This window comes from Rhincodon typus, chromosome 25 (genome assembly GCF_021869965.1).
Source record: "Rhincodon typus isolate 14 chromosome 25, sRhiTyp1.1, whole genome shotgun sequence".
NCBI lineage: Eukaryota > Metazoa > Chordata > Chondrichthyes > Orectolobiformes > Rhincodontidae > Rhincodon > Rhincodon typus.
This window is the reverse complement of record NC_063356.1, coordinates 8,395,066-8,406,065: the sequence shown is the minus strand read 5'-3', so window position 1 is coordinate 8,406,065 and position 11,000 is coordinate 8,395,066. Positions and strand designations below refer to the sequence as shown.

The window sequence follows — 11,000 nt, the reverse complement described above, 5'->3', positions numbered from 1 at the left end:
GTGTTAACGATTTTCCACCTAGCCTCTGAGATGGGTTACAGACAGTTGGTTATCTGCAATCCAGGCCTTTGTCTCAATGGTAACCATCCCTTTGACATTTAAAAAGGATTGGTCACGTGACTTCCAAAGTACTGAGCCCAACTGCCTCATAACAGTGTAACTTGGAAAAAGCAGGCAGCTAGGGATCAACTCTGCTCCATACAACGTCTACTGATAATCCTTCCACAGCCCTTATATTGAGTCTGGCCTAGAGGTTGGGACACTACCAACTGCACCATAAGACCCTCATGCTCCTGTTTGTAGGAGTGGATGTGAATTGTAATAATTGCCTACCACGTGACTACACCTAAACACTCAGTTAATATACAACTAGCACTACTGTGTGGTTAATAGATAAAGAAAATATACCACGGGTGATTTGGTGAGAGGAAGAAAGACATCTTTCTTTTCTTCCCATTTATTCATTCACAGGATGATGGCATCAATGACCAGGCAGCATTTATTGCCCATCCTGAGTTGTCTGGAGGGCAGTTCAGAGTCAACCACATTGCTATGGGTCTGGAGTCACACATAGGCCAGACCAGGTAAGGGTGGTAGTTTCCATCCCTAAAGGACACCAGTGAACCAGATGGGCTCTTCCCCAACAATCGGTAACAGATTCATAGTCATCACTAGATTTTAATTCCAAATATTTTATGATATTCAAATTCCACCATTCGCTGTGGCAGGATTCGAACCCAGGTCCCCGGGAACTTTATCTGGGTCTCTGGATTAACAGTCCAGTGATAATACCACTAGGCCAGGTTTGGCTGTGTGTAAGAGTACTTCTGGATATAAAAAGAAATGACACTCTTCTGGAGGTGACATAAAAGATCCCACTTAACTATTTCAAGCAGCAAAGTTCTTCTGCTGCACTGGACCAAAATACACACGGCATTAAATAGATTATCTAGTCATTACCATATTGTCATCGTGAGGTCTTGATGTACTGAAATTACCCGCCATGTTTCCCTGGAACTTAAAACCTTGACTCATTTGTAGTGTTACTACTGCTACGTTCTTCATTTACTGCTGAGCCGACAGAGCTGCAAAACAATTTAGATAACTGCAGAAAATGATGCATTTTGTTGAAGCTTTTTGCCTGCACTCAACAGGACAATTCACAAGGAATCCCAACATAAAATGAAGACAACATTTGTATTATATGTGAGGAGAGTGCCATTTGGTTGGCTGTCTTTGGCAAAGGCATTGCTATGGAGAATCTATCAGTTGACAATGCCTGACAGTTAACGGCCAAGCTTACATTAAATTTCAGGCAGGTTGACTCTGATTGGTATGCGAAATTAACCAGAAAATGGCTGTCACCTATTTTGACGAGTTCAAACAGCGTATATGTTATTACTGTCTGAAAAGAACAAGGTCCCATCTATTAATATATCAAAAGTCATATGACACCAGGTTATAGTTCAATAGGTGTATTTGAAATCACAAGCTTTTGAAGCACTCCTCCTTCATCAGGTGAAGCGACTTCACCTGATGAAGGAGCAGCGCTCCGAAAGCTTGTTATTTCAAATAAACCTGTTGAACTATAACCTGGTGTCATGTGACTCCTGACTTTGTCCACCCCAGTCCAACATCGGCACCTCCACATCATTATTAACATATGTAGCTCATAATGCATGCAAGCGTGCCATTCTGTAACCCTGAGTTACAATCCTGATTTGGTTGTCAGTGTAATTCTTCACACACTCAGGATTGTTTAGGAAATGTTGTCCAATCATAGGCTTCCATCTAACGTTGGACATCATGTTGTGAGCTGGTTGGGTACTGCCGATGCTTGCAAATTAAAGCAAAATGCTGCGAATGCTGGAAAACAAAAAAATGCTAGAGAAACTCAGCATGCCTGGCAGCATCTGTGGATAGAGAAACAGGGTTAATGGTTTGAATCTGAAATTACTCTGACTCTTCTTCAGAAGATGTAAAATCGGATTCAAAAACACTGCTTCTCTTGGAGAGGCAGTGGTTCAGTGGTAATGTCATCGGACTAGCAATCCAGAATCACAGGGCCAGTGTTCTGGGGACAGGAGTTTGAATCCCACCACAGCAGGTGGTTAAGTTTCAACTTTAAAAAAAAAACCTAAATATAAAAAATATGTAGTCTAATGGTCACCATGTAACCATTGTTGATTGCTCTAAAGACCCATCAGGTTCCCCAATGTCCTTTAGGGGAGGAAACTGCCATCCTTACCTGGTCTGGTCTATATGTGACTCCAGACCCACAGCAATGTGGTAGACTCTTGACTACCTCTGAGCAATTAGAGATAGCCAATAAATCCTGATCCAGCCAGCGATACTCACATTTCATTACCCAATAAAAAAAAAATGATGCTCTCAGATCTGATGAGCTTCTCCAACATCTTCTGTTTTATCACTATCAGTACATTGCTTAATGTGAACAGATGAAGGGATGTACTGTGATCCACCACTCTTTGGGGGCACAATGGATCCAAAAATAGCATCACACCAGCACCGAAATCCATGTATCTAAGTTGAATTCATTGAACTGAATCTTGGGTGTGTGAATCTGCTGAAAATTTTGCCTGAAAATGCCTTGAAGTAAATATGGACAGAATGTGGGATTTGAACAACTAAATCCACCCACACAAATCGAACCATACTAGACCACAAACCTCTGCCTCACATCACGTTAAAAAGATCATTCAGGACCATCATCACTGCAGCAACAAACAAAGGCAGGCAAGAATAAAGCTGAAACAAATGGGGGCTAGAATTTCAGGGAAAAACCTTACTGCGCAGACCCTAATTGTATCAAATCTCATCATCATGAATATGTACACGATCTTGCACCTTGACCAGTGACCATAAGTCAGTAAGACTTGAGATAGCCATGGATAAGGCCAAAGCTAAACCGAAAATAAAGGTTCTAAAATTGGGACAGGCTGATTTTAATACGATAAAACATGACCTTGCCAATGTTGCCTGGGAACGGCTATATGTAGGAAGATCTACATTGGAGCAGTGGGAGTTCATTCAAGAAGGAAATAGTGTAAGTGCAGGAGTGACATGTTCCTGTAAAGGTGAAGGGCATGAGCAACAAGTCCAGAGAACCCTGGATGTCAAGGAATGTGCAAGATTGGAATAAAGGAAAAAGGGGAGCTTATGGTAGTTACTGGGAGCTCAAAACACTGGATGCCTTAGGGCAGATAGAAAATAAAGCTTTAAAAAGAAATTAGAGAAGTGAAGTCAGGCCGTGAAAAAGTAACGATGTGTAAAATAAGGGAAAATCCAACAGCATTTTATAAGCTTACTAAGGGCAAGAGGATAACCAGGGAAAGTGTTGGGCCCATCAGGGACCAAAGTGGTAATCTGTGTGTGGAGCTGCAAGACATAGTTGGGGATTTAAATGAGTATTTTTCATCTGGACTCACTACAGAAAAGGATAATGTAAGTTTAAAAATAAGGGAGAAGAACTATGTGAATACTTGAATGAATTAGCATTGACAGAGACAGGAGGTATTAGGAGGAGGCAAGGGATGAGATTGCAGGGGCCCTTATATTAATTTTCAAATACTCTCTAACCAAGAAGAGGTGCCAGAGGACTGGAGCACAGTTAAAGTGGTCCCACTATCCAAGAAGGGTGGTAGAGATAACATAGGAAACTATAGGTCAGTGAGTTGAACATCTTTTATTTTCTGTGACCTAATTGTACGCGAATTCTACATATATGGGATAAAAAGCTTTTGGCATTACAGAGGATCAGAGAGTGGGGCAGTTGGAGACAGGAGATCAGTGATTATGAGAGCAGTAATAAGTAAATAATATAGAAAACAACTCAGCCTACCCAGAAATATAGGGAAGGTAAGGTAGCAAAAGAAAGTATTGGAAAATTTCTGAGGGTCAAAATTGATCTCCACTTGGAGGGGCAAGGATTAATCAAGGCAGTCAGCATATATTTGGAGATCATGGAGACACGGAGTAGGAGATCATGTCTGACAGGTTTGATTGAGTTTTTGGAGGTGGTGGTGACTCAGCATGTAGATGAAGGTTTATGTAGTCCACAAGACTTCGGTCAGCCTTTCAACAAAGTATTGCATGGAGTCTAGTCAAAAAAGAAAGATGGGAATGAGGGCAATTTGGTGAATTGAATCCAAAATTGGCTTAGATACAGGAGATGACAGTTAAAGGTAGTTTTTTGTGACTGCAAGCCTGTGACTAATGGCATTCCACAGGGTTTGGTGCTGGGTCCCTGGCTGTTGGTTGTATGCAATATTGAACTAGACATGAATTTTGGAGATTGGATCGGTAAGTTTGCAGATGACATGAAAATGAATGATGTATTAATAGCGAGGAGGAAAGCTTTAGACTACAGGATGATTTGATGGGCTGGTCAGATGGGCTCAGCAGTAACAAATAGAATTTAATCTGAAAATGTGAGTGGCAATGCATTTTGGGAAGACTAACAAGGCTAGGCAGTATGTGATGAATAAAAGGAACTGAGCAACTAAAGAGAAGTAGAGGAGCCACAGTGTGCATGTCCACAGATCCTTGAAGGTTACAGAACAAGTAGATGAGGTGGTTAAGAAGGCATATGGATATTGCCTTTATTAGTTAGGGCACAAGAATATAATAGCAAGGAGATTATGATAGTGCTGTTTAAAATGTTAGTTAGACCACAGTTAGTCACCACACTATGGGATGGATATGATCACACTAAGTGAGGGTGCAGGGGAGATTCACCAAGATGCTGGGCTGGAGTGATTCAGCTATGAAGACAGACCAGGTAGGCTGGGGTTGTTTCCTTTATTACTGTTCTCTTCTCACTATCACTGATCTCCTGTCTCCAACTGTCCCATTCCCTCATCCTCTGCACTGCCAAAAGCTTTCTATCCCATCTCCATTATATATAAAACACATAATTAACATCAAAATAGGTCACAGAAAATAAAAGTAAAGATAGCTATACGCACACCCATGGTGCTTCTCCTGAGTTGGTCAAGGGCACTGCCCTGGTCTTATTCACTCAGGGGACATGGGTGCCACTGGCAAGGTCAGCATTTATTGCTAGTCCCTCACTGCCCTTGAGAAGATGGCGTTGAGTTGCCTTCTTGAGCTACTGTAGTCCATGTTACAGAGGTAGACTGACAATGCTGTGATCCTTGAATCTTGTAATTGTAATGCCCTGAATCTGTAGTTCCTTGAGAAGGTACTAAACTAACAAGAAGGGAATGCAGCCCTCAAAGTGACTTCTCAGAATTATACAGCATAGGACATGGCCCTCACCAACAAGGGCCAGCATTTGGTGCCCTTCTCAGTTGCCCCTGAACAGGGTCACCTACTCAGCCTTTGCAAAAGACATGCATGGATCGGGAGTCACTTGCAAGCCAGATCAGGTAAAGGTGACAGATGCCTTTCCCTAAAGGGTATTAGTGAACTAGAAGGGTTCTTACAACCATCATTGATGGTTTTATGGTCACTGTTACTGAGACTAGCTTTCAATTCCAGATTTATTCATTGAATTTAGATTCCACCAGATGTCAGAATGGGATTTGAACCCACATTCCCAGACTTTATCGTTTACCAGCCTGGTGACAGTACCACAACACCACCACTTCCCCATCTGACTGATATAGCGCTCTGATAGGACTGTCATACTTTTGCCCACCCACTTCTAAATTTTTCTTCCTCTATCAATGAAAAATATTTTAACAGTGTAACAATTGTCTATTTATAGACAACAAAATACTCACATTTACATTGCACCTCTAACACAGTAAAATGCACAAGGCATCTCACTGGAGCATTATCGAGAAGCAGAAGGCACAGCAAGTCCGTTCGGGGTGGGAGGAGCTCACAAAAGGGGAGTGGGTGCCAGTGGTAAGGGCCAAGCTATAAAAATGAAATGAATATCAACGGGCTGAACATACTGAGTCTTTAGCCTCTCTGCCGGACAGACTTACCGAAAAGGTAAGTCTTAATAGGTCAATGCATATTAATGTGACACACCCAATTCATCACATGGGTTGCCAATTCTGCTTAGATTTCATCTCATGCCTCTGACCTGCAACCACCCTGCACTCCCATTATTGGCTGCCTCATATGTCTGTCCACATGTAGCGCCACCTTCCCAAACCAATCAGAAAGCAAACATACTCTTTAATGTCCAATTGGGTGTTTCTTCATTGTCAATCAACAACTTTCATTCTCAAGTTGAATATTATGAAAACTTACAAAAAGCCATCGAAAGAAAGCATTTCTCAGTAGTGGTGTAATTTCCCTTGTGGGTGTTGTCTGCTGCAGGACCCTGGAGATCAATGTTTCAGTCCTCACCACTAGCAGGAAATTCTGCAATGCTGCAAACTGCCACCCATCACTCAGTTAATAAGGCAAAGCCTGATCAACTCTCCATTCACCACCTTAAACATTCACACACCAGCAATGACTCAGTGGCAGCAATGTATACCATCTACAAGATGCACAACAACAACTCACTCAGCCCCCTTCTTATAGCACCAGCGACCTCTGCCACCTGGAAGAGCAAAAGCAACATGTGCACGGGAACACCACCACTTTCAAATTCCCCTCCAGGTCACACGCTATCCTGATTTGGAACTATAATTGCCGTTTTATCATCGCTGGGTCAAAATCAAGGAATTCACTCCTGAACAGCACTAAGGGGGCAAAAAAATTGAACATATAGTTCGGAGGGAGACCTTAATGACAGTGTACTGTACTACACTCATAGTTATGGCCATTCAATATGTCTTTAAGACCAACAAACTCATACTGTCTCCTTACTCTGAATGAAGTGAAAACAACTCTGTATTACAACGGAATTCACAGATGTACTTTGCACATCTCAGTGCAGCCATTAAAAGCCTTCTACAGAATATCAAAATTAGAGAATTTCATTTTCACACTCAAACAGCCTGTACTGTCCACCCAGTTATCAGTGTAGACAGGTTTTACTGGACTGCAGGGCTGGGTTCACAGCTTCTGGCTTGACAATTGCTTTGCTGTTGATTGTGTCATGGAAACTCTCAATAATCACTCAGCTCCAGCAATTCAGGAGACATGGAAATAAATGTAAGAAATGAGTTGAAGATGATCAGATCAGTCTTGATCAAAATCGAATGGCAGAGTGTATTTGATGGACTAAATGGCCTACTTCTGCTCCTACATCTTACGGTGTTTTTTACTGAAAACTGGATGACATTTTGAAAGGTCGGGAAGAGCTCATTCAAAATTCGGACTGTCCATTCTAAATGTTTTCTCAAGAACCTGTTTGGAGATGTTATTATACACCTCTGGAGCAGGTGGGGCTTGAACCCAGGCCTCCTGGCCCAGAGGTAAGGAATTGGATTTATATGACGTATACTCAAACTGGGGTTGTTCTCCATACAGCTGGGAAGGTCAAGAGGAGATTTGGTAGAGGTGTTCAAAATCATGAATGGCCTTGATCATGGAATTCATTCACTTTGGAAGCAGGCTATTTGGCCCATTGTGTCCACACTGACTCTCTGAAGGACATCTCATCCCATCCCTGTAACCCTACACATCCCTGGACAGTATGGGGAATTTAGCATGGCCAGTCAAACTAAACTGCACATCTTTGGACTGTGGGAGGAAACCAGGGAGAATATCACCTGATGCTCGAATTGAACCCAGGTCCCTGGTGCTGTGAGGCTGCAGTGCTAGCCAGTGAGCCACCATGCCACCCCACTAAGAAAGCTAAGAAGACACTGCTGCCGATAGGGGAAGTTCCAGTAACCAGAGGAAACAGGATTGTGAAAAAAGAACTCGAGGCAGCAAGAGGGAATTTTCTTTTTAAGCATTATGATTTGTGATCTGCAATGCACTGCTTGAAAGAGCATTGGAAGTAGATCCAATAGTAACTTTCAAAACAGAATATAATGCATACTTCAAGGTGAAAATTATGCAGGCCAGCAAAGAGCCAGGCAATGGGATTAATTAGATAAAGTGATGAAAGAAGAGGAATTGATACATACTATTATTTTGGAAGGTGCATTTTAGATAGAGGTGTTGAATGTGGTTCATTTCTATGGAAGTTTTCTTCAATGTAAAATTAAGAGAGTCTTATGAAACAATGACTTTACTAAAACATTACTCAGAAAGTAAATGGATAGAGACATGTGTTATGAAAATTATCTATATTGTGGTGGTTTTATGATTGTTGAGTAAACATTGAAGTTTCTTTCCTGTTCAGAATCATCAAGGATTTATTTTAGTTCAGAGACCCAGAGATTGAAAGATTTCAGGATGGTTTGGAGGAAACCTGACAGTGATCACAAGCAAATTTAGTTCAGGATAGTCCTCTTAAAACACAGTCACCTCAGTAGAAAATTTTAGTTTGTGCAGCTTCCAAACCAGGAGAGTTTGTTTAGTAATCTTCAGATTATCAGAAGCTGGTAAAAAATTAAACTTTTGGCTTTGTGAGTATTCATGTAAGAGATTCCACAGTTCATAGGAAAGAAACTAAGACAAATCAGTTAAGCAGAACTTAAAGACTTGAAATGGAGGGGTAATTTCTCTGAACTTGAATCTCTGTAAATTGATAGCATTGGTAAGCAGATTAAAACATTTGTTCTGCTGTGTGCTTTAAGATTTTTTTAAACTGCCTTCTACATCTAGATCGCTAATATTTTTCTTTTGGTTTTGTCTTTTCTATAATAAACTGCTGTCCTGGTGTTAAAGAAACTGCAACTTCATGTGATATTGTTTCAAGTGACTACCGAAAGTGTTAATTACAAATTTAAAATGATCTATTGGGCCAGGTTTCATTCTGAAATCTAACTGGTCCATCAGCTAGAATAATAACAATCGGTATACCAAAGAGCTGACACAGGCCTGATGGGCTGAATGGCTGTCTTCTCTGTGCTGTATTGTCTTTTGATTCTGTGTAAACTGTAAAATGCTAGTCTTGAACTTGGAGAAATCCTCTGTTCTCATGTGCACTGGTAACGCCAGAGTAAGCATGTACCATTATCCCTATTACACTGAGTACACTCAGATCTAATGTAAACGTAAATTGACTGAGATCAAGGAAAAGTTTGAATGTCATCCACAAATGCAGACTGATTCTCTAGCTTCATATAAAGCTCAACTCAGTACCCTCAGTTGTCATAAAAACCTATCTGGTTCATTTCACCTATTGGGTCTTAAATAGTTAACTGACATCAATGATAAGCTCTGCCCATCATCAAAGACTGATCTTCGGAGGAGCTAACGCATGTCAGAAGGAGCTCGTTGAGAATCCCAGAGGGTACCAGGAAATAGTCATAACGGAGCATTATATGACAAGTTGGACCACTGTCCCATTCACATGTTTTACTGGTTTTTCCTTTTGAGGCTGCAGAGATCCAATGACTGTTATTAATGTTTACAACAAGTAGCTAAAGCAGTAATATGTTAGCACACTTACAATGAGCCCAGTGTCTCACCAGAGATGATCATGTGTCCAAGACAACCATGTAACATAACTGGCTATTTATGTGGTGAACCTGCTTAGTGTTCATCAAATTGTGCCTAACGTCTGCCTTGTGTATTGTCTGGGTATCATTTCCCAGGGTATATCAGTAGCCCACACTAATACCAACAAGAAAGGTAGGTACAGGTGAATCTATCCAAGATACCCCAGATCAGAGCCACTATGTAGTCCTAGAGGACCATTAGACAGAGAGAGACAGAGACAGAGTGAGAGGATTGGTGGTAAGTTTAACCTGAGGGTCACTGCATCTCAGGTGAGAGGAGAAGTGAGAAAGTGAGACCTTCATGTCTCCCATTTTAAGATGCCGGCCATGATAATCCCTGAAGTTACTGAAGCCTTAAAGATGGGAAATCTGCCGTCCTTTCTCCTTATCCAGCCTAAATGTGACACCAGACTCAATGTGATTGGCTCTTAACTGTCCTCAGAAATGGCCTTAGCAAGCCAGTTAGACCAAGCCAGTTAGGGATGGGCAAGAAATGCTAGTCCTGTACTGGTGCCTACATCCCAAATTAACACGTGCTTACAGAACAAAATAAACAACATTGCAACAACACAATGTCAACTGACACGCCTGGCTACCGAGCTGATTTTAAGCTGCATTTCTCCCGGTATTAATTGTCTCAGACAGTAAGGTGGTCCTCGACATTTCTCAGGCCCCATTGTAAGCCGCCCTGAAAGGAGCTAAAATAAACGATATCACTTCTCGCAGACCCATCCTGCCCCTCTCTCTGAAACATCAGAAAACACTGACCCACCAAAGAACTTGCACAAACGGAGGAACATGCAAACACTGAATTGTTTGCAAATCGAACACATAAACCAAACGCTTAGAATCTAATGTAAAATCTATTGCATTTACTGCGCCTACCGCTGTCCGCAAGGATTTGAGGGCAGGGTAATTATTAGTTCTGGCTGATGTTAATGTCTGAATTTAATAAACTTTGCGACAAGCGTGTTTTCTGAATAAACAGCCGAAGAACACACCGCCTCCCTCTCTGTTTAACTGAGCAACACAAATTAATGAATTAAAGAAGGGCATACGCCAGGCTCTGTAGCTCTGAAGCTCAGGACATTGTGCTCACTGCGGTGGATCACACTGGCCCTCCCTTGTGGTAACTCGGCCGTCGCTGGCGGAATATTGCTGGCCTGCGCTCATTTCGTTATTTAGAGGTTTCGGGGACGCGCGGAGGTCCCCAAAAGTCACACGCATCTGTCCTCCACCCCATGAGGAGGATCCTTTACCCTGACACTGTTACCCACCCAGGCCCACCCCCAGTCACCCACCCCCTCACCCCCAGTCACCCACCCCCACACAGTCACCCACCCCCAGTCACCCACCCCCTCACCCCCAGTCACCCACCCCCACACAGTCACCCACCCCCAGTCACCCACCCCCTCACCCCCAGTCACCCACCCCCACACAGTCACCCACCCCCAGTCACCCACCCCCTCACCCCCAGTCACCCACCCCCAC

The 11,000-nt window shown here is 42.4% G+C and overlaps 1 protein-coding gene across 1 annotated transcript in view; it reads right to left on the bottom strand.

Moving 5' to 3' along the window:
- The window catches only part of LOC109916020 (leucine-rich repeat neuronal protein 2-like), a 229,906-nt gene that overhangs the window by 102,760 nt on the left and 116,146 nt on the right, over positions 1-11,000 (bottom strand). The window lies entirely within an intron of this gene.